Here is a 21,978-nt window from a genome sequence, read left to right as displayed (position 1 = left end):
CTTCACCAAGTTGTTCCAAGAGAGCAACGAAGTGCTTCTTGGATTTACCCTTGAGTTTGCCCATAAAGGACTCAAACTCATTCTCCCCCACATTAGGTCCATCATGTTCATCAATGCAATCTGTCAAAGAAGGATTATTAATAATGGTAGTTTTGATGTTGGGGGTTACCTTGTTGGTGGCTTCAGCCATGAGGCACTTGGCGGTGATGCTCTCATTGGGTGAGTCGAAGAGTGACACTCGTGGAGTTGTCGCAATGGCAAAGGAGGCCATGGCAACCAACTCATCCTCATCATCATCATCATCATCCTCATTGTACTCTTCTTGTACCACCAACGCTTTCGGAGGAGTCTTCTTGGTGAAGTTGCTCTTGTTTGGGAAAGGCTTGACTTCGTCCTTTCGGATGAGCTTGCCACCATTGTCTTCCCTCTTCTCATACGGGCACTCCGAAACAAAATGGCTCACATTGCCACAATTATAGCAAGTCCTCACACGTTGCTTTCCCTTCGTGCCACTTGAGTTGTTCTTGCTAAAGTTGCGCCTTAAGTTTTTCTTGCTCCAAAATTGCCTTCAAGCAAGAGCCATGTGTTCATGATAGGCATACTTTGTATCTTCGGGGTTGCTCTCCTCTTCTTCTTCTTCGTCCTCTTCTTCCACACTAACCTTGGCCTTTAATGCAAGGTTGGGCTTCTTTGCTCTTTGAGAACGTAGCACCGCATTGTCGGCGGTCTTGTCCAAGATGCTCATGGCCACAAACTCATCCAACACTTCACTTGAGGACAAAGTGTGGAAGTACGGCCTTTGAAGAATGACGGAGGACATGGCCTTGTGGTAAGGCATCATTGCCTTGAGAAATTTGCGCTTGATACAATTGTCATCCGTGTCCTTGCTTCCATGATCTCGGAGTGAGACCTCGAGTTTAGTTACTCTCCGATAAAGCTCACGGGGTTCTTCATCTTCTTTCATTGCAAACTCATCGGCTTCATCTTGCACTACTTCATAGTTGGAGCATTGAATGCTTGCGCTTCCCCGGTAGAGGGAGACAACACAAAGCAATGCATCTTTGGCCAAGGTGAAGGGCCGGAGATGAGGGAGATCTTCAGGTGGAATTGCATCTTGGATGATGAAGAGAGCACTCTCATTGACTTGATTATCCGCGAATCTCTAAGGGTGAAGTTGCTTGGGTCATGTGGATAGAAACCTTCTTCAATGATTCTCCAAAGATTAGTATTCACATGATTTAAATGACGCTTAAAGCGATAAACCCAAGAATCAAAGTCCTCATTTTTCACAATCTTAGGGGGAGGACCGGCATGATTCAAATAAGTAGAGGGAGTCGGTCCACCATAAACAAGTGGAGGTTCCACATGGGCAAAGATGCCAGTGCCATTCTTACCACTAGAAGAAGGAGCTTTTTCACTAGTAGCATCCCCCTTGTCGGAGTTAGCATCCGTCACCTTGTTAGTGGGATCACCCACTTACAATAGTGCGGTGGATAGTTTAAGCCCTTCAACGAATTTATTAAACATGCTTTCAACCTTGGTCGTCATGGAGGTTTTCAATGTGTCCAAGGCCACATTGAATTCCTCACGAGAGACCGAGGTTCCCCCATCGCCCGTAGACGAGACCGGATTCGCACCGGAGTGCTCCTCCACACCGTCTACGACGTCAACCTGATAACCCACAAGTATAGGGGATCGCAACAGTTTTCGAGGGTAAAGTATTCAACCCAAATTTATTGATTCGACACAAGGGGAGCCAAAGAATACTCTCAAGTATTAGCAACTGAGTTGTCAATTCAACCACACCTGGAAACTTAGTATCTGCAGCAAAGTATTTAGTAGCAAAGTAATATGATAGTAGTGGTAACGGTAGCAAAAGATAACAGTAGTAAAAGTAATGTTTTTGGTATTTTGTAGTGATGATAGCAATAACAACGGAAAAGTAAATAAGCGAAGAACAATATATGGAAAGCTCGTAGGCAATGGATCGGTGACGGAGAATTATGCCGGATGCGGTTCATCATGTAACAATCATAACCTAGGATGACACAGAACTAGCTCCCGTTCATCAATGTAATGTAGGCATGTATTCCGAATATAGTCATACGTGCTTATGCAAAAGAACTTGCATGACATCTTTTGTCCTACCCTCTCGTGGCAGCGGGGTCCTTATGGAAACTAAGGGATATTAAGGCCTCCTTTTAATAGAGTACCGGAACAAAGCATTAACACATAGTGAATACATGAACTCCTCAAACTACGGTCATCACCGGTAAGTATCCCGATTATTGTCACTTCGGGGTTAACGGATCATAACACATAATAGATGACTATAGACTTGCAAGATAGGATCAAGAACTCTCATATATTGATGAAAACATAATATGTTCAGATCTGAAATCATGGCACTCGGGCCCTAGTGACAAGCATTAAGCATAGCAAAGTCATAGCAACATCAATCTCAGAACATGGTGGATACTAGGGATCAAACCCTAACAAAACTAACTCGATTACATGATAGATCCCATCCAACCAATCACCGTCCAGCAAGCCTACGATGGAATTACTCATGCACGGCGGTGAGAATCATGAAATTGGTGATGGAGGATGGTTGATGATGCCGATGGCGATGGACTCCCCTCTCCAGAGCCCCGAACGGACTCCAGATCAACCCTCCCAAGAGGTTTTAGGGCTTGGCGGCGGCTCCGTATCATAAAACGCGATGAATTCTTCTCTCTGATTTTTTTCTCCCCGAAACACAATATATAGAGTTGGAGTTGGAGTCGGAGGAGCTCCAAGGGGCCCACGAGGTAGGGGGCACGCCCTAGGGGGGTAGGCGCGCCCCCACCCTCGTGGACAGGTGGTGGGCCCCCTGGCCTTCATCTTTTGCAGGTATTTTTTATATTTTCCAAAAAGTTGCTCCATGAAGTTTCAGGTCATTCCGAGAACGTTTGTTTCTGCACATAAATAATAGCATGGTAATTCTGCTGAAAACAGTGTCAGTCCGGGTTAGTTCCATTCAAATCATGCAAGTTAGAGTCCAAAACAAGGGTGAAAGTGTTTGGAAAAGTAGATACGACGGAGACGTATCAACTCCCCCAAGTTGAAACCTTTGCTTGTCCTCAAGCAATTCAGTTGATAAACTGAAAGTGATAAAGAAAAACTTTTACAAACACTGTTTGCTCTTGTTGTTGCAAATATGTAAAGCCAGCATTCAAGTTTTCAGCAAAGATTATAACTAACCACATTCTCAATAACGCTTAGGTCTCAAGTTTACTCATATCAATAGCATAATCAACTAGCGAGCAATAATAATAAATCTTGGATGACAACACTTTCTCAAAACAATCATAATATGATATAACAAGATGGTATCTCGCTAGCCCTTTCTGAGACCGCAAAACATAAATGCAGAGCACCTTTAAAGACCAAGGACTGACTAGACATTGTAATTCATGGTAAAAGAGATCCAGTCAAGTCATACTCAATGTAAACTAACAATAATGAATGCAAATGATAGCAGTGCTCTCCAACTTGTGCTTTTTAATAAGAGGATGATGACTCAGCATAAAAGTAAATAGATAGGCCCTTTGCAAAGGGAAGCAGGGATTTGTAGAGGTGCCAGAGCTCAGTTTTGAAATAGAGGTCAATAATATTTTGAGCGGTATACTTTCATTGTCAATGTAACAACCAAGAGATGGCGATATCTTCCATGCTACACACATTATAGGCGGTTCCCAAACAGAATGGTAAAGTTTATACTCCCCCTTCCACCAACAAGCATCAATCCATGGCTTGCTCAAAACAACGAGTGCCTTCAACTAACAAGAGTCCCAGGGGGAGTTTCATTTGCAATTATTTTGATTTAGTTTGCATAAAGCATGGGACTGGGCATCCCGGTGACCAGCCATTTATCTCGTGAGTGAGGAGCGGAGTCCACTCCTCTTGAGAATAACCCGCCTAACATGGAAGATACGAACAACCCTAGTTGATACATGAGCTATTCGAGCATACAAAACAGGATATTTATTTGAAGGTTTAGAGTTTGGCATACAAATTTACTTGGGATGGCAGGTAGATACCGTATATAGGTAGTATAGTGGACTCATGTGGAATAACTTTGGGGTTTAAGGGATTGGATGCACAAGCAGTATTCCCGCTTAGTACAGGTGAAGGCTAGCAAAAGACTGGGAAGCGACCAGCTAGAGAGCAACAACAGTCATGAAGATGCATTAAAATTAATCAACACCGAACGCAAGCATGAGTAGGATATAATCCACCATGAACATAAATATCGTGAAGGCTATGTTGATTTTGTTTCAACTACATGCATGAACATGCGCCAAGTCAAGTCACTTAAATCATTCAGAGGAGGATACCACCCTATCAAACCACATCATAACCATTTTAATAGCATGTTGGCACGCAAGGTAAACCATTATAACTCATAGCTAATCAAGCATGGCACAAGAAACTATGATCTCTAGTTGTCATTGTAAACATGTTTATTCATAATAGGCTGAATCAGGAACGATGAACTAATCATATTTACAAAAACAAAAGAGGTCGAGTTCATATCAGCTTTTCTCATCTCAGTCAGTCCATCATATATCATCATAATTGTCTTTCACTTGCACGACCGAACGATGTGAATAATAATGATAGTGCACGTGAATTGGTCTAAGCTGGAATCTGCAAGCATTCAATAAACAGGAGAAGACAAGGCAATATGGGCTCTTTTGTCAGATCAACAATAATGCATATAAGAGCCACTTCAACAATTTAATTATGGTCTTCTCCTATCGACCCCCAAAGAAAAGAAAAGAAATAAAACTATTTACATGGGAGAGCTCCCAACAAGTAAAAGAAGAACATGAAATCTTTTTGGGTTTTCTTTTTAATTACTACTACAAGCATGGAAAGTAAACTAATTAAAAGCTACAACTAATTTTTTTGGTTTTTCTTAAGGTTTATCAAATGCACAAGAAGAAAGCATAAAAAGGAAATTAACTAGCATGGATGATACAATCAAAAAGTATGAGCACCGACATCTAGCAATAAGTGTGTGAACATAAATGTAATGTCGGTGGGAAATACGTACTCCCCCAAGCTTAGGCTTTTGGCCTAAGTTGGTCTATGGCCATGGCTGGCCTGGCGGATATCCATAATAGTAGCTGGGGTCGTACTGCAATGCAGCGGCTATCGCCTCCTGAGCTGCAGCGTGGCGACGAGCGGCCTCCGCTCTCCTCTCATACTCATCTGCCTCCTCTCTCGTAATAACATATCTTCCTTTTGCCTGATGATCAAAGAAGGCAGGAGCAGGGAGAGTAATATGGACAGCACGGCGTCTGTCAAAGATTAGTCGATACTGGAGAGGTGATTCATTCCTCTCGACAAACTGGTGGTGAACCATAGCATTAATGTCTAGGTAAGCAGGTGGTAATTTAATATCATCTTCGCGTATGGCTACACCAAGAAAATTAGCTATGCAGGTTGCATAAATTCCTCCAAAGAAATCTCCATTAAATCTATTAAGATGCAACCTACATGCAACAATGGCTCCCAAATTATAAGATTTGTCTCCTAACACAGCACTCCTAAGAATACTGAGGTCAGGGACACACATGTGACATGCCTCATCTTTACCATTAATGCATCTACCTATGAAGAGAGCAAAATAATGTATAGCAGGAAAGTGAATGCTCCCTATGGTAGCTTGTGTTATATCTCTAGATTCTCCCACAGTTATGCTAGCAAGAAAATCTCTAAATTTAGATTTGCGAGGATCCCTTATACTACCCCATTGTGGAAGTTTGCAAGCAGTGGTAAAATCCTCTAAGTCCATAGTATAAGAATTTTCATAAAGATCAAACAGGACAGTTGGAGAACAAAGGTACTAGTGAGATTGTGATACTGGCTGCACTTCTCTTCCTCGAAGCTCACAAGATCGGCGTTACCCAAATATGCGTTGAATTCTTCCTTAATTCCTGCTCGATCCATAAAATTTTCAGAAGGCCACTCACAAGGACGCACTAGAGCGTCTCTTGGTGGCTCTTCATCAGCATCACGCATTGCAAGCCTGGGTCCTTGCTTCCTTGAGGAACCACCTTGGAACATTTTCCTAAGCATTTTTCTTCCTCTGAAAAATTCTAAAAAAATTAGTAACTTCAAAATAAAAGTAAACCAAACTCAATAATATTGATAGCAACTACTCCTACAAGTGCCTAGGGCCTATATCATGCATCAAAACTACTTTTGACCATATACATTTGACATGCAAGCTCAAGAACAGGGTCACCTAAGCAGCAAAAATTTGCAATGAATAAAGCACTAGAACAAAAACTAATTGGACCAATGGAGGAGTCACATACCAAGGAACAATCTCCCCAAGCAGTTTTGTGAGAGGTGCTTTGAGCAAGGAGATTGAAAATGGCAGCAAAATGAGCTTAGACTGAGGTTTGAGCTGGTTGTTCGTGTTTGTGGGAGGAAGAAGGAGTGTGTGGGTGAAAGGATAAGTGGAGGAGGGCCACCGTGGGCCCACGAGGCAGGGGGCGCGCCCAGGGGGGTAGGGCGTGCCCGCCACCCTCGTGGGCAGGTGGTTGACCCCCCCCCCCCCCTGTTGTGTTCTCAGTGCAAAATATTCTCAAATATTTCAGAAAAAACATATTTAAATTCCAGGGCATTTGGAGAACTTTTATTTTCGGTGTATTTTTATATTGCATGGATAATCAGATAATAGATAGAAAAATACTATTTTATTTTATTTAATATAAATAACAGAAAGTAAAAGGAGGGTACAGAAGGTTGTGCCTTCTAGTTTCATCCATCTCATGCTCATCAAAAGGAATCCATTAACAAGGTTGATCAAGTCTTGTTAACGAACTCATTCTGAATAACATGGAACCGGAGAAATTTCGAATAACATTATGTTACCTCAACAGGGATATGCACATCCCCAATAATAAGAATATCATATTTCTTCTTGACATTAGGAAGAGGAAATTCAAAACCTCCAAATATAATCGATGGAATTTTTCCAATAGAGTTGATACTATGAACTTGAGGTTGTTTCCTCGGAAAGTGTACCGTATGCTCATTACCATTAACATGAAAAGTGACATTGCCTTTAGTGCAATCAATAACATCCCCTGCAGTATTCAAAAAGGGTCTTCCAAGAATAATAGACATACTATCGTCCTCGGGAATATCAAGAATAACAAAGTCTGTTAAAATAGTAACGTTTGCAACTACAACAGGCACATCCTCACAAATGCCGACAGGTATAGCAGTTGATTTATCAGCCATTTGCAAAGATATTTTAGTAGGTGTCAACTTATTCAAATCAAGTCTACGATATAAAGAGAGAGGCATAACACTAACACCGGCTCCAAGATCACATAAAGCAGTTTTAACATAGTTCCTTTTAATGGAGCATGGTATAGTGGGTACTCCCGGATCTCCAAGTTTCTTAGGTATTCCACCCTTAAAAGTATAATTAGCAAGCATGGTGGAAATTTTAGCTTCCGGTATCTTTCTTTTATTTGTAACAATTTCTTTCATATACTTAGCATAAGGATTCATTTTGAGCATATCAGTTAATCGCATACGCAAAAAGATAGGTCTAATCATTTCAGCAAAGCGCTCAAAATCCTCATCATCCTTTTTCTTGGATGGTTTGGGAGGAAAAGGCATGGGTTTATGAACCCATGGTTCTCTTTCTTTACCATGTTTCCTAGAAACAAAGTCTTTCTTATCATAATGTTGATTCTTTGATTGTGGGTTATCAAGATCAACAACAGGTTCAATTTCTATATCATTATCATTACTAGGTTGAGCATCATCATGAACATTATCATTAACATTATTACTAGTTTCAGGTTCATTACCAGATTGAGTTTCAGCATCAGAAATAGAAATATCATTTGGATTCTCAGGTGTTTGAGTAATATGTTCACTAGAAGCATGCAAAGTCCTATCATTTTTCTTTTTCTTCTTTTTAGAAGGACTAGGTGCATCCACATTATTTCTCTGAGAATCTTGCTTAATTCTCTTAGGGTGGCCTTCAGGATACAAAGGTTCCTGAGTCATTTTGCCACCTCTAGTCATAACTCTAACAACATTATCATTATTCTTGCTATTTAAATCATTGAGCAAATCATTTTGAGCTTTAAGTACTTGTTCTACTTGAGTGGTAACCATAGAAGCATGTTTACTAATAAGTTTAAGTTCACCTTTGACATTAGCCATATAATCACCCAAGTGTTCAAGCATATTTGAATTGTATTTCATTTGTCTACCAAAATAAGCATTAAAATCTTCTTGCTTAGCCATAAATTTATCAAACTCATCTAAGCATGGGCTAGCAAACTTAGTAAATGGGATTTCAGCTTTATCATATATAGAGAGAGAATTTACCTTTACTACCTGTGTCGGGTTATCAAGACCATAATTTTCTTCAATAGGTAATGGATGAAGATCATATGTTTCTTCAACAGGCGGTAAATTAAGACCATGTATTTCTTCAATAGGAGGTAAATTCTTAACATCTTCAGCTTTAATACCTTTTTCTTTCATAGATTTCTTTGCCTCTTGCATATCTTCAGGACTGACAAACAGAATACCCCTCTTCTTCGGAGTTGGTTTAGGAATAGGCTCAGGAATTGGCTCTGGAGGTGTCCAATTATTTACATTTGTCAACATATTATTCAATAGAATTTCAGCTTCATCCGGTGTTCTTTCCCTGGAAACAGAACCAGCACAACTATCTAGGTAATCTCTGGAGGCATCGGTTAGTCCATTATAAAAGTATCAAGTATTTCATTTTTCTTAAGAGGATGATCAGGCAAAGCATTAAGTAATTGGAGAAGCCTCCCCCAAGCTTGTGGGAGACTCTCTTCTTCAATTTGCACAAAATTATATATATATATATCCCTTAAAGAAGCTTGTTTCTTATGAGCAGGGAAATATTTAGCAGAGAAGTAATAAATCATATCCTGGGGACTACGCACACAACCAGGATCAAGAGAATTAAACCATATCTTAGCATCACCATTTAATGAGAATGGAAATATTTTAAGGATATAAAAGTAATGAGTTCTCTCATCGGTAGTGAACAGGGTGGCTATATCATTTAATTTAGTAAGATGTGTCACAACAGTTTCAGATTCATAGCCATGAAAAGGATCAGATTCAACCAAAGTAATTATATCAGGATCAACAGAGAATTCATAATCCTTATCAGTAACATAGATAGGTGAAGTAGCAAAAGCAGGGTCGGGTTTCATTCTAGCATTTAGAGATTGCTTATTCCATTTAGCTAATAACCTCTTAACTTCGTATCTATCTTTGCAAGCTAAAATAGCTAAGGAAGCTTCTTTATCAAAAACATAACCCTCAGGAATAAAAGGCAAGTCTTCATCATCAATTTCATCAGTATTATCAGATTCAATATTTTCAATCTCTCTAGCCCTAGCAAGTTGTTCATCAAGAAATTCACCAAGTGGCACAGTAGTATCAAGCATAGAAGTAGTTTCATCATAAGTATCATGTATAGCAGAAGTGGCATCGTCAATAACATGCGACATATCAAAACGAACGGCAGAAGCAGGTTTAGGTGTCGCAAACTTACTCAAAACAGAAGATGGATCAAGTGCAGAGCTAGATGGCAGTTCCTTACCTCCCCTCATAGTTGAGGGATAAATCTTGGTTCTTGGATCTTTCAAGTTCTTCATAATGATAAGCAGATATAAATCCCAAGTGACTCAAAGAATAGAGCTATGCTCCCCAATAACGGCGCTAGAAAATAGTCTTGATAACCCACAAGTATAGGGGATTGCAATAGTTTTCGAGGGTAAAGTATTCAACCCAAATTTATTGATTTGACACAAGGGGAGGCAAAGAATACTCTCAAGTATTAGCAGCTGAGTTGTCAATTCAACCACACCTGGAAACTTAGTATCTGCAGCAAAGTATTTAGTAGCAAAGTAATATGATAGTAGTGGTAACGGTAGAAAAAGGTAACGATAGTAAAAGTAATGTTTTTGGTATTTTGTAGTGATGATAGCAATAGCAACGGAAAAATAAATAAGCGAAGAACAATATATGGAAATCTCGTAGGCAATGGATCGATGATGGAGAATTATGCCGGATGCGGTTCATCATGTAACAGTCATAACCTAGGGTGACACAGAACTAGCTCCCGTTCATTAATGTAATGTAGGCATGTATTCCGAATATAGTCATACATGCTTATGGAAAAGAACTTGCATGACATCTCTTGTCCTACCCTCCCGTGGCAGCGAGGTTCTTACGGAAACTAAGTGATATTAAGGCCTCCTTTTAATAGAGTACCGGAACAAAGCATTAACACATAGTGAATACATGAACTCCTCAAACTACGGTCATCACCGGTAAGTATCCCGATTATTGTCACTTCGGGGTTAACGGATCATAACACATAATAGATGACTATAGACTTGCAAGATAGGATCAAGAACTCTCATATATTGATGAAAACATAATATGTTTAGATCTGAAATCATGGCACTCGGGCCCTAGTGACAAGCATTAAGCATAGCAAAGTCATAGCAACATCAATCTCAGAACATGGTGGATACTAGGGATCAAACCCTAACAAAACTAACTCGATTACATGATAGATCCCATCCAACCCATCACCGTCCAGCAAGCCTACGATGGAATTACTCATGCACGGCGGTGAGCATCATGAAATTGGTGATGGAGGATGGTTGATGATGCCGATGGCGACGGACTCCCCTCTCCAGAGCCCCGAACGGACTCCAGATCAGCCCTCCCGAGAGGTTTTAGGGCTTGGCGGCGGCTCCGTATCATAAAATGCGATGAATTCTTCTCTCTGGTTTTTCTCCCCGAAACACAATATATAGAGTTGGAGTTGGAGTCGGAAGAGCTCCAGGGGGCCCACGAGGTAGGGGGCGCGCCCCCACCCTCGTGGACAGGTGGTGGAACCCCTGGCCTTCATCTTTTGCAGGTACTTTTTATATTTTCCAAAAAGTTGCTCCGTGAAGTTTCAGGTCATTCCGAGAACGTTTGTTTCTGCACATAAATAACACCATGGTAATTCTGCTGAAAACAACGTCAGTCCGGGTTAGTTCCATTCAAATCATGCAAGTTAGAGTCCAAAACAAGGGCGAAAGTGTTTGGAAAAGTAGATACGACGGAGACGTATCACAACCATACTCTTCGGACGACAAAGTCCTTAAAAAGAGACGAGGCTCTGATACCAATTGAAAGGATCGATATAGTTGACTAGAGGGGGGTGAATAGGCAACTAACAATTTTTAGCCTTTTCTTTATCAATTTAAAGTTTGCATCAAAGTAGGTTGTCTAGATATGCAACTAGGTGAGCAACCTATATGATGCAACAACAACAAGCACACAGGCAAGCAAGAGATGCAACGCAATATAAGCTTGCACAAGTAAAGGTATGAAATAACCAAGAGTGGAGCCGGTGAAGACGAGGATGTGTTACCTAAGTTCCTTCCCTTTGAGGGGAAGTACGTCTCCGTTGGAGCGGTGTGGAGGCACAATGCTCCCCAAGAAGCCACTAGGGCCACCGTATTCTCCTCACGCCCTCACACAATGCGAGATGCCGTGATTCCACTATTGGTGCCCTTGGAGGCGGCGACCGAACCTTTACAAACAAGGTTGGGGAAATCTACACAACTTAATTGGAGGCTCCCAACGACACCATGAAGCTTCACCACAATGGACTATGGCTCCATGGTGACCTCAACCGTCTAGGGTTCTCAAACACCCAAGAGTAACAAGATCCGCTAGGGATTAGCGAGGGAATCAAATTTCTCTTGGTGGAAGTGTAGATCGGGGCCTTCTCAACCAATCCCGAGCAAATCAACAAGTTTGATTGGCTAGGGAGAGAGATCGGGCGAAAATGGAGCTTGGAGCAACAATGGAGCTTTTGGGGGAAGAGGTAAGTTAACTTTGGAGAAGAAGACCCCCTTTTAAAGAGGGGGGAACAATCCAACCGTTACCCCCCAAAACAGCCCCGCAGAGGGACGTACTACCACAGGGGGCAGCGGTACTACCGCTCCCCCTTGCGGTACTGCCGTGCAGTCTGGGAGGGCTAGCGAATGAGCAGGAGTCAGACCCAGTGCGGTACTGCCACGGTGGTAGGGCGGTACTACCGCTCTCGAGCGGTACTACCGCTTCTACTGCCGCTGCTTAGTGCCGCACAATCCGACACGAGAGGCGACCCCCTCGAGTTGACGCGGTAGGAGCCCGGTACCGTGGTGGTACTACGGCTGAGGACCCACAGGCGGTACTACCGCAGGGCACCGCGGTACTACCGTCGGGACCAAATCATACTCATAAAAAAGGGAATGAAACCTCCATTGAAGCGGGAAGGCTCAGAGGGTGTGAAAAGGATGTGTACGTGTTGATTCCACCCAGCCTTACCAAAGCGGACCCCCTCTTCATAGTACCTTGACTCCTACGAAACAAGTCCACCAAAACAGAAATGAAAGAGCTACATTATCTTGATTAAAACTCCAAGGGGAACGATGAAGAAAATATGCCCAAGAGACAATAATAAAGTTATTATTTATTTCCTTATTTCAAGATAAATGTTTATTATTCATGCTAGAATTGTATTAACCGGAAACATAATACATGTGTGAATACATAGACAAACATAGTGTCACTAGTATGCCTCTACTTGACTAGCTCATTAATCAAAGATGGTTACGTTTCCTAACCATAGACATGAGTTGTCATTTGATTAACGGGATCACATCATTAGGAGAATGATGTGATTGACTTGAACCATTCCGTTAGCTTAGCACTTGATCGTTTAGTATGTTGCTATTGCTTTCTTCATGACTTATACATGTTCCTATGACTATGAGATTATGCAACTCCCGTTTACCGGAGGAACACTTTGTGTGGTACCAAATGTCACAACGTAACTGAGTGATTATAAAGGTGCTCTACAGGTGTCTCCGAAGGTACTTGTTGAGTTGACGTATTTCGAGATTAGGATTTGTCACTCCGATTGTCGGAGAGGTATCTCTGGGCCCACTCGCTAATAGACATCACTATAAGCCTTACAAGCATTGTAACTAATGAGTTAGTTATGGGATGATGTATTACGGAACGAGTAAAGAGACTTGCTGGTAACGAGATTGAACTAAGTATTGAGATACCAACGATCGAACCTCGGGCAAGTAACATACCGATGACAAAGGGAACAACGTATGTTGTTATGCGGTTTGACCGATAAAGATCTTCGTAGAATATGTAGGAGCCAATATGAGCATCTAGGTTCCGCTATTGGTTATTGACCGGAGACGTGTCTCGGTCATGTCTACATTGTTCTCGAACCCGTAGGGTCCGCACGCTTAAAGTTCGATGACGGTTATATTATGAGTTTATGTGTTTTGATGTACCGAAGGTAGTTTAGAGTCTCGGATGTGATCATGGACATGACGAGGAGTCTCGAAATGGTCGAGACGTAAAGATCGATATATTGGACGACTATATTTGGATACCGGAATGGTTCCGGGTGAGATCGGGATAATATCGGAGCACCGGGAGGTTATCGGAAACCCCCGGGAGGTATATGGGCCTTAATGGGCTTTAGTGGAAAGGAGGGGAAAGGATCAAGGGAGGGCCCCCCCCAAGACCAATTCGAATTGGGAGGGGGGCCCGCCCCCCCTTTCCTTCCTCCCTCCTTCCTCTTCCTTCCCTCTCCCTCTCCAAATAGGAAAAGGAGGAGTCCTACTCCCGATGGGAGTAGGACTCCCCCCTTGGGCGCGCCTCCTCCCCTTGGCCGGCCCTCTCCTCCCCATATACGGAGGAGAGGGGCACCCCATAGACACAACAATTGATCTCTTGGATCTTTTAGCTGTGTGCGGTGCCCCTCTCCACCATAGTCTACCTCGATAATAACGTAGCGGTGCTTAGGCAAAGCCCTGCGACGGTAGAACATCAATATCGTCACCACGCCGTCGTGCTGACAGAACTCTCCCTCAAAGCTCGGCTGGATCGGAGTTCGAGGGACGTCATCGAGTTGAACGTGTGTAGAACTCGGAGGTGCCGTACGTTCGGTACTTGGTCGGTCAGATCGTGAAGACGTATGACTACATCAATCACGTTGTGCTAACGCTTCCGCTTTCGGTCTACGAGGGTATGTGGACATACTCTCCCCTCTCGTTGCTATGCATCACCATGACTTGCGTGTGCCTAGGAAATTTATTGAAATTACTATGTTTCCCAACAATGGCATCCGAGCCTGGTTTTATGCGTTGATGTTATATGCACGAGTAGAACACAAGTGAGTTGTGGGCGATACAAGTCTTACTGCTTACCATCATGTCATACTTTGGTTCGGTGGTATTGTTGGATGAAGCGGCCCGGACTGACATTACGCGTACGCTTACGTGAGACTGGTTCTACCGACATGCTTCGCACATAGGTGGTTGGCGGGTGTCAGTTTCTCCAACTTTAGTTGAACGGAGTGTGGCTACGCCCGGTCCTTGAAAAGGTTAAAACAACACTAACTTGATGAACTATCGTTGTGGTTTTGATGCGTAGGTAAGAACGGTTCTTGCTCGGCCCGTAGCAGCCACGTAAAACTTGCAACAACAAAGTAGAGGATGTCTAACTTGTTTTTGCAGGGCATGTTGTGATGTGATATGGTCAAGACATGATGCTATATTTTATTGTATGAGATGATCATGTTTTGTAACCGAGTTATCGGCAACTGGCAGGAGCCATATGGTTGGCACTTTATTGTATGCAATGCAATCGCCCTGTAATTGCTTTACTTTATCACTAAGCGGTAGGGATAGTCGTAGAAGCAATAGTTGGCGAGACGACAATGATGCTACAATGGAGATCAAGGTGTCGCGCCGGTGACAATGGTGATCATGACGGTGCTTCAGAGATGGAGATCACAAGCACAAGATGATGATGGCCATATCATACCACTTATATTGATTGCATGTGATGTTTATCTTTTATGCATCTTATTTTGCTTTGATTGATGGTAGCATTATAAGATGATCTCTCACTAAATTTCAAGATAAAAGTGTTCTCCCTGAGTATGCACCATTGCCAAAGTTCGTCGTGCCCAGACACCACGTGATGATCGGGTGTGATAAGCTCTACGTCCATCTACAACGGGTGCAAGCCAGTTTTGCACACCCATAATACTCAGGTTAAACTTGATGAGCCTAGCATATGCAAATATGGCCTCGGAACACTGAGACCGAAAGGTCGAGCGTGAATCATATAGTAGATATGATCAACATAGTGATGTTCACCATTGAAAACTACTCCATTTCACGTGATGATCGGTTATGGTTAGTTGATTTGGATCACGTGATCACTTAGATGATTAGAGGGATGTTTATCTAAGTGGGGGTTCTTGAGTAATATGATTAATTGAACTTAAATTTATCATGAACTTAGTCCTGGTAGTATTAGCATACCTATGTTGTAGATCAATAGCTCGCGTTTAGCTCACCTATTTTATTTTTGATATGTTCCTGGAGAAAAATAAGTTGAAAGATGTTAGTAGCAAAGATGTGGACTAGCTCCGTGATATGAGGATTATCCTCATTGCTGCACAGAAGTATTATGTCCTTGATGCACAACTAGGTGACAGAACTATTGCAGAAGCAGATGCAGACATTTTGACAAAAGCTCGGTATGATGAATACTTGATAGTTTAGTTCACGATGCTTTACGGCTTATAACCGGGACTTCGAAAATGTTTTGAACGCCACGAAGCATATCAGATGTTCCAAGAGTTGAAACTGGTATTTCATACTCATGCCTGTGTCGAGAGGTAAGAGACCTCTGACAGTACTTTGCCTACAAGATGGAGGAGAATAGCTCAACCAGTGAGCATGTGCTCAGATTGTCTGAGTACTACAATCACTTGAATCAAGTGGGAGTTAATCTTCCAGATAAGATAGTGATTCACAGAGTTCTCTAGTCACTATCACCAAGTTGCTAGAACTTCGTGATGAACTATAATATGCAAGGGATAACGGAAACGATTCCCAAGCTCTTTGTAATGCTGAAATCGACGAAGGTAGAAATCAAGAAAAGCATCAAGTGTTGATGGTTAACAAGACCACTAGTTTCAAGAAAAGGGCAAAGGGAAGAAGGGGAACTTCAAGAAGAACGGCAAGCAAGTTACTTCTCAAGTGAAGAAGCCCAAGTCTGGACCTAAGCCTGAGACTAAGTGCTTTTACTGCAAAGGGACTAGTCACTGGAAGCGAAACTGCCCCAAGTATTTGGCGGATAAGAAGGATGGCAAAGTGAACAAAGGTATATTGGATATACATGTTATTGATGTGTACTTTACTAGTGTTTATAGCAACCCCTCTGTATTTGATACTAGTTCAGTTGCTAAAAGTAGTAACTTGAAATGGGAGTTGCAGAATGAACAGAGACTAGTTAAGGGTGAAGTGATGATGTGTGTTGGAAGTAGTTCCAAGATTGATATGATCATCATCGCACACTCCCTATACTTTCGGGATTAGTGTTGAACCTAAATAAGTGTTATTTGGTGTTTGCGTTGAGAGTGAATATGATTTGATCATGTTTATTGCAATAGGGTTATTCATTTAAGTTAGAGAATAATTGTTGTTCTGTTTACATGAATAAAACCTTCTATGGTCATACACCCAATGAAATTGGTTTGTTGGATCTCGATCGTAGTGATACACATATTCATAATATTGAAGCCAAAAGATGCAAAGTTAATAATGATAGTGCAACTTATTTGTGGCACTGCCGTTTAGGTCATATTGGTGTAAAGCGCATGAAGAAACTCCATACTGATGGGATTTTGGAATAACTTGATGCTTGCGAACCATGCCTTATGGGCAAGATGACTAAGACTCCGTTCTCCGGAACAATGGAGCGAGCAACTGACTTATTGGAAATAATACATACTGATGTATGCGATCCGTTGAGTGTTGAGGCTCGAGGCGGGCATTGTTATTTTCTGACCTTCACAGATGATTTGAGCAGATATGGGTATATCTACTTGATGAAACATAAGTCTAAAACATTTGAAAAGTTCGTATAATTTCAGAGTGAAGTGGAAAATCATCGTAACAAGAAAATAAAGTTTCTACGATCTGATCGTGGAGGAGAATATTTGAGTTACGAGTTTGGTTTTCATTTGAAACAATGTGAAATAGTTTCGCAACTCACGCCACCTGGAACACCACAGCGTAAAGGTGTGCCCGAACATCTTAATCGTACTTTATTAGATATGGTGCAATCTATGATGTCTCTTACCGATTTACCACTATCATTTTGGGGTTATGCATTAGAGACAGCTGCATTCACGTTAAATAGGGCACCATCTAAATCCGTTGAGACGACGCCATATGAACTGTGGTTTGGCAAGAAACCAAAGTTGTCGTTTCTTAAAGTTTGGGGTTGCGATGCTTATGTGAAAAAGTTTCATCCTGATAAGCTCAAACCCAGATCGGAGAAATGTGTCTTCATAGGATACCCAAAGGAGACAGTTGGGTACACCTTCTATCATAGATCCGAAGGCAAGACATTCATTGCTAAGAATGGATCCTTTCTAGAGAAGGAGTTTCTCTCGAAAGAAGTGAGTGGGAGGAAAGTAGAACTTGATGAGGTAACTGTACCTGCTCCCTTATTGGAAAGTAGTTCATCACAGAAATCTGTTCCTGTAACTCCTACACCAATTAGTGAGGAAGCTAATGATGATGATCATGTAACTTCAGATCAAGTTACTACCGAACCTCGTAGGTCAACCAGAGTAAGATCCGCACCAGAGTGGTACGGTAATCCTGTTCTGGAGGTCATGTTACTTGACCATGACGAACCTACGAACTATGAGGAAGCAATGATGAGCCCAGATTCCGCGAAATGGTTTGAGGCCATGAAATCTGAGATGAGATCCATGTATGAGAACAAAGTGTGGACTTTGGTTGACTTGCCCAATGATCGGCAAACCATAGAAAATAAATGGATCTTCAAGAGGAAGACGGACAATGATAGTAGTGTTACTATCTACAAAGCTAGACTTGTTGAAAAAAGATTTTGACGAAGTTCAAGGTGTTGACTACGATGAGATTTTCTCACTCGTATCGATTCTTAAAGTCTGTCCGAATCATGTTAGCAATTGTCACATTTTATGAAATCTGGCAAATGGATAACAAAACTGCAATCCTTAATGGATTTATTAAAAAAGAGTTGTATATGATGCAGCCAGAAGGTTTTGTCAATCCTAAAGGTGCTAACAGAATGTGCAAGACTAGTGCAAGCATCTCGGAGTTGGAATATACACTTTGATGAGTTGATTAAAGCATATAGTTTTATATAGACTTGCGGTAAAGCCTGTATTTACAAGAAAGTGAGTGGGAGCACTACAAAATTTCTGATAAGTATATGTGAATGACATATTGTTGATCGGAAATAATGTAGAATTTTCTTGAAAGCATAAAGGAGTGTTTGAAAAGAGTTTTTTTTCAAAGAAAGACCTCAATGAAGCTGCTTACACATTGAGCATCAAGATCTATAGAGATAGATCAAGACGCTTGATAAGTTTTTTCAATGAGTACATACCTTGACAAGATTTTGAAGTAGTTCAAAATGGAACAGTCAAAGAAGAAGTTCTTGCCTATGTTGCAAGGTGTGAAGTTGAGTAAAGACTCAAAACCCGACCGCATCAAAAAATAGAAAGAGAATGAAAAGTCATTCCCTATGCCTCAGTCATAGGTTCTATAAAGTATGCTATGTTGTTTACCAGTCCTATTGTATACCTTAGCATGATTCTGGCAAGGGAGTACAATAATGATCTATGAGTAGATCACTAGACAGCGGTCAAAATTATTCTTAGAGGACTAAGGAAATATATTTCTCAGTTATGGAGGTGATAAAGAGTTCGTCGTAAAGAGTTACGTTGATGCAAGCTTTGACACTGATCCAGATGACTCTAAGTCTCAATCTGGATACATATTGAAAGTGGGAGCAATTAGCTAGAGTAGCTCCGTACAGAGTATTGTAGACAAAGAAATTTGCAAAATACATACGGATCTAAATGTGGCAGACCCGTTGACTAAATTTCTCTCACAAGCAAAACATGATCACACCTTAGTACTCTTTGGGTGTTAATCACATAGCGATGTGAACTAGATTATTGACTCTAGTAAACCTTTTGGGTGTTGGTCACATGACGATGTGAACTATGGGTGTTAATGACATGGTGATGTGAACTATTAGTGTTAAATCACATCGCGATGTGAACTAGATTATTGACTCTAGTGCAAGTGGGAGACTGAAGGAAATATGCCCTAGAGGCAATAATAAAGTTATTATTTATTTCCTTATTTCATGATAAATATTTATTATTCATGCTAGAATTGTATTAACCGGAAACATAATACATGTGTGAATACATAGACAAACATAGTGTCACTAATATGCCTCTACTTGACTAGCTCGTTAATCAAAGATGGTTAAGTTTCCTAACCATAGACATGAGTTGTCATTTGATTAACGGGGTCACATCATTAGGAGAATGATGTGATTGACTTAACCCATTCTGTTAGCTTAGCACTTGATCGTTTAGTATGTTTCTATTGCTTTCTTCATGACTTATACATGTTCCTATAACTATGAGATTATGCAACTCCCGTTTACCGGAGGAACACTTTGTGTGCTACCAAAAGTCACAACATAACTGGGTGATTATAAAGGTGCTCTACAGGTGTCTCTGAAGGTACTTGTTGAGTTGGCATATTTCGAGATTAGAATTTGTCACTCCGATTGTCGGAGAGGTATCTCTGGGCCCACTCAGTAATACACATCACTATAAGCCTTGCAAGCATTGTAACTAATGAGTTAGTTGCGGGATGATGTATTACGGAACGAGTAAAGAGACTTGCCGGTAACGAGATTGAACTAGGTATTGAGATACCAACGATCGAACCTCGGGCAAGTAACATACCGATGACAAAGGGAACAACGTATGTTGTTATGCGGTTTGACCGATAAAGATCTTCGTAGAATATGTAGGAGCCAATATGAGCATCCAGGTTCCGCTATTGGTTATTGACCGGAGACGTGTCTCGGTCATGTCTACATTCTTCTCGAACCCGTAGGGTCCGCACGCTTAAAGTTTGATGACAGTTATATTATGAGTTTATGTGTTTTGATGTACCGAAGGTAGTTCGGATTCCCAGATGTGATCATGGACATGACGAGGATTCTAGAAATGGTCGAGACGTAAAGATCGATATATTGGACGACTATATTTGGATACCGGAATGGTTTCTGGTGAGATCGGGATAATACCGGACCACCGGGAGGTTATCGGAACCCCTCGGGAGGTATATGGGCCTTAATGGGCTTTAGTGGAAAGGAGAGGAAAGGAGCAAGGGAGGGGCCCCCCTTTCCTTCCTCCCTCATTCCTCTTCCTTCCCTCTCCCTCCCCAAATAGGAAAAGGAGGAGTCGTACTCCCGGTGGGAGTAGGACTCCCCCCTTGGGCGCGCCTCCTCCCCTTGGTCGGCCCTCTCCTCCCCCCTTTATATACGGAGGAGAGGGGCACCCCATAGACACAAAAATTGATCTCTTGGATCTTTTAGCCGTGTGCGGTGCCCCTCTCCACCATAGTCCACCTCGATAATATCGTAGCGGTGCTTAGGCGAAGCCCTGCTATGGTAGAACATCAACATCGTCACCACGCTGTCGTGCTGACAGAACTCTCCCTCAAAGCTCGGCTGGATCGGAGTTCGAGGGACGTCATCGAGTTGAACGTGTGCAGAACTCGGAGGGGCCATGCGTTCGGTACTTGATCGGTCGGATCATGAAGACGTACGACTACATCAACCGCGTTGTGTTAACGCTTCCGCTTTCGGTCTACGAGGGTACGTGGACACACTCTCCTCTCTCGTTGCTATGCATCACCATGATCTTGCGTGTGCGTAGGAACTTTTTTGAAATTACTATGTTCCCCAACAAACGAATCGTCTCGTGCCAAAGTATGAATCTCTGAAACGCTCAAAGCACATGATTAGTCCGCAAACATGTTGTCATCAATCACCAAAACTACATCGAGAGAGATATGCCTTAACACATGTGTTTGGAGCGCATATGTTGTTTGTGCGAGAGCGCGCGCGCTGCATTTTAGCATGCTTGCTGGAGCAATGCGCGCGCTAAATTTACCGCGGCCGCTGGAGCCAGCGCTCCTCGCTGCGCCAAAGCAGACGAACGACACGTTGCAAACTGATTTTTAGCGCGCCGCGTGTTGGGCGGCTGTTGGAGATGCTCTTAGTCGACTGAAAATCCGGTTTGGGTCAGTCGATTTTCTCTAGAGGCGTCGGAGGGAAGGAAGAAAGAGCCGCGACGGGGGCTCGCCGAAGAGGCTGCCCCATTATCTACCTCGCTCCCGCCGCCGTCTGTCGGCTGTCGGGACGGCCTGGAGTGCCACGTAGACGAAAAACGGGCCCCACCTGTCATAAACTCACTTAACACGACCTGATCTGTCGATCAGTGGTTTTTGCAAAACAATTACGCAAGACGTGGTGCTTTCTGCAGAGAATATGTATCCTAGTGTTTTTCGCAAACCTAGCCCTCAAAGTGGTAGTTTTATGCAATTTACTCGTTTTCAATTGACTGACGTCTAGCCATTCCCATAAAGTATAACTTGCGGGCATGCCATTTGGTTCTCTCTGTCAGCCAACTGATCCTTGGATGCCTTGCATCTTAACTTGTCATCGCTCTCCCCTCCTCTCCCCCACATTTTGCAGCGCTTAACCCCGCTTCTCTCAACCCTTGCAGCATCTACGACGGCCCCATGCAACACAGGCGGCTAGTCGTTGAAACATCGTCTTGCGACAGCTCATGGCCGAGGGTTTGCATCACCGCCCCCTGGCTCAGCCTTTATAGTTGTCTGCCTCTTAAAATTGACATTTGTCACC

This window comes from Triticum dicoccoides, chromosome 4A (assembly GCF_002162155.2).
Source record: "Triticum dicoccoides isolate Atlit2015 ecotype Zavitan chromosome 4A, WEW_v2.0, whole genome shotgun sequence".
NCBI classification, from domain to species: domain Eukaryota; kingdom Viridiplantae; phylum Streptophyta; class Magnoliopsida; order Poales; family Poaceae; genus Triticum; species Triticum dicoccoides.
This window is presented reverse-complemented; position numbering follows the sequence as displayed.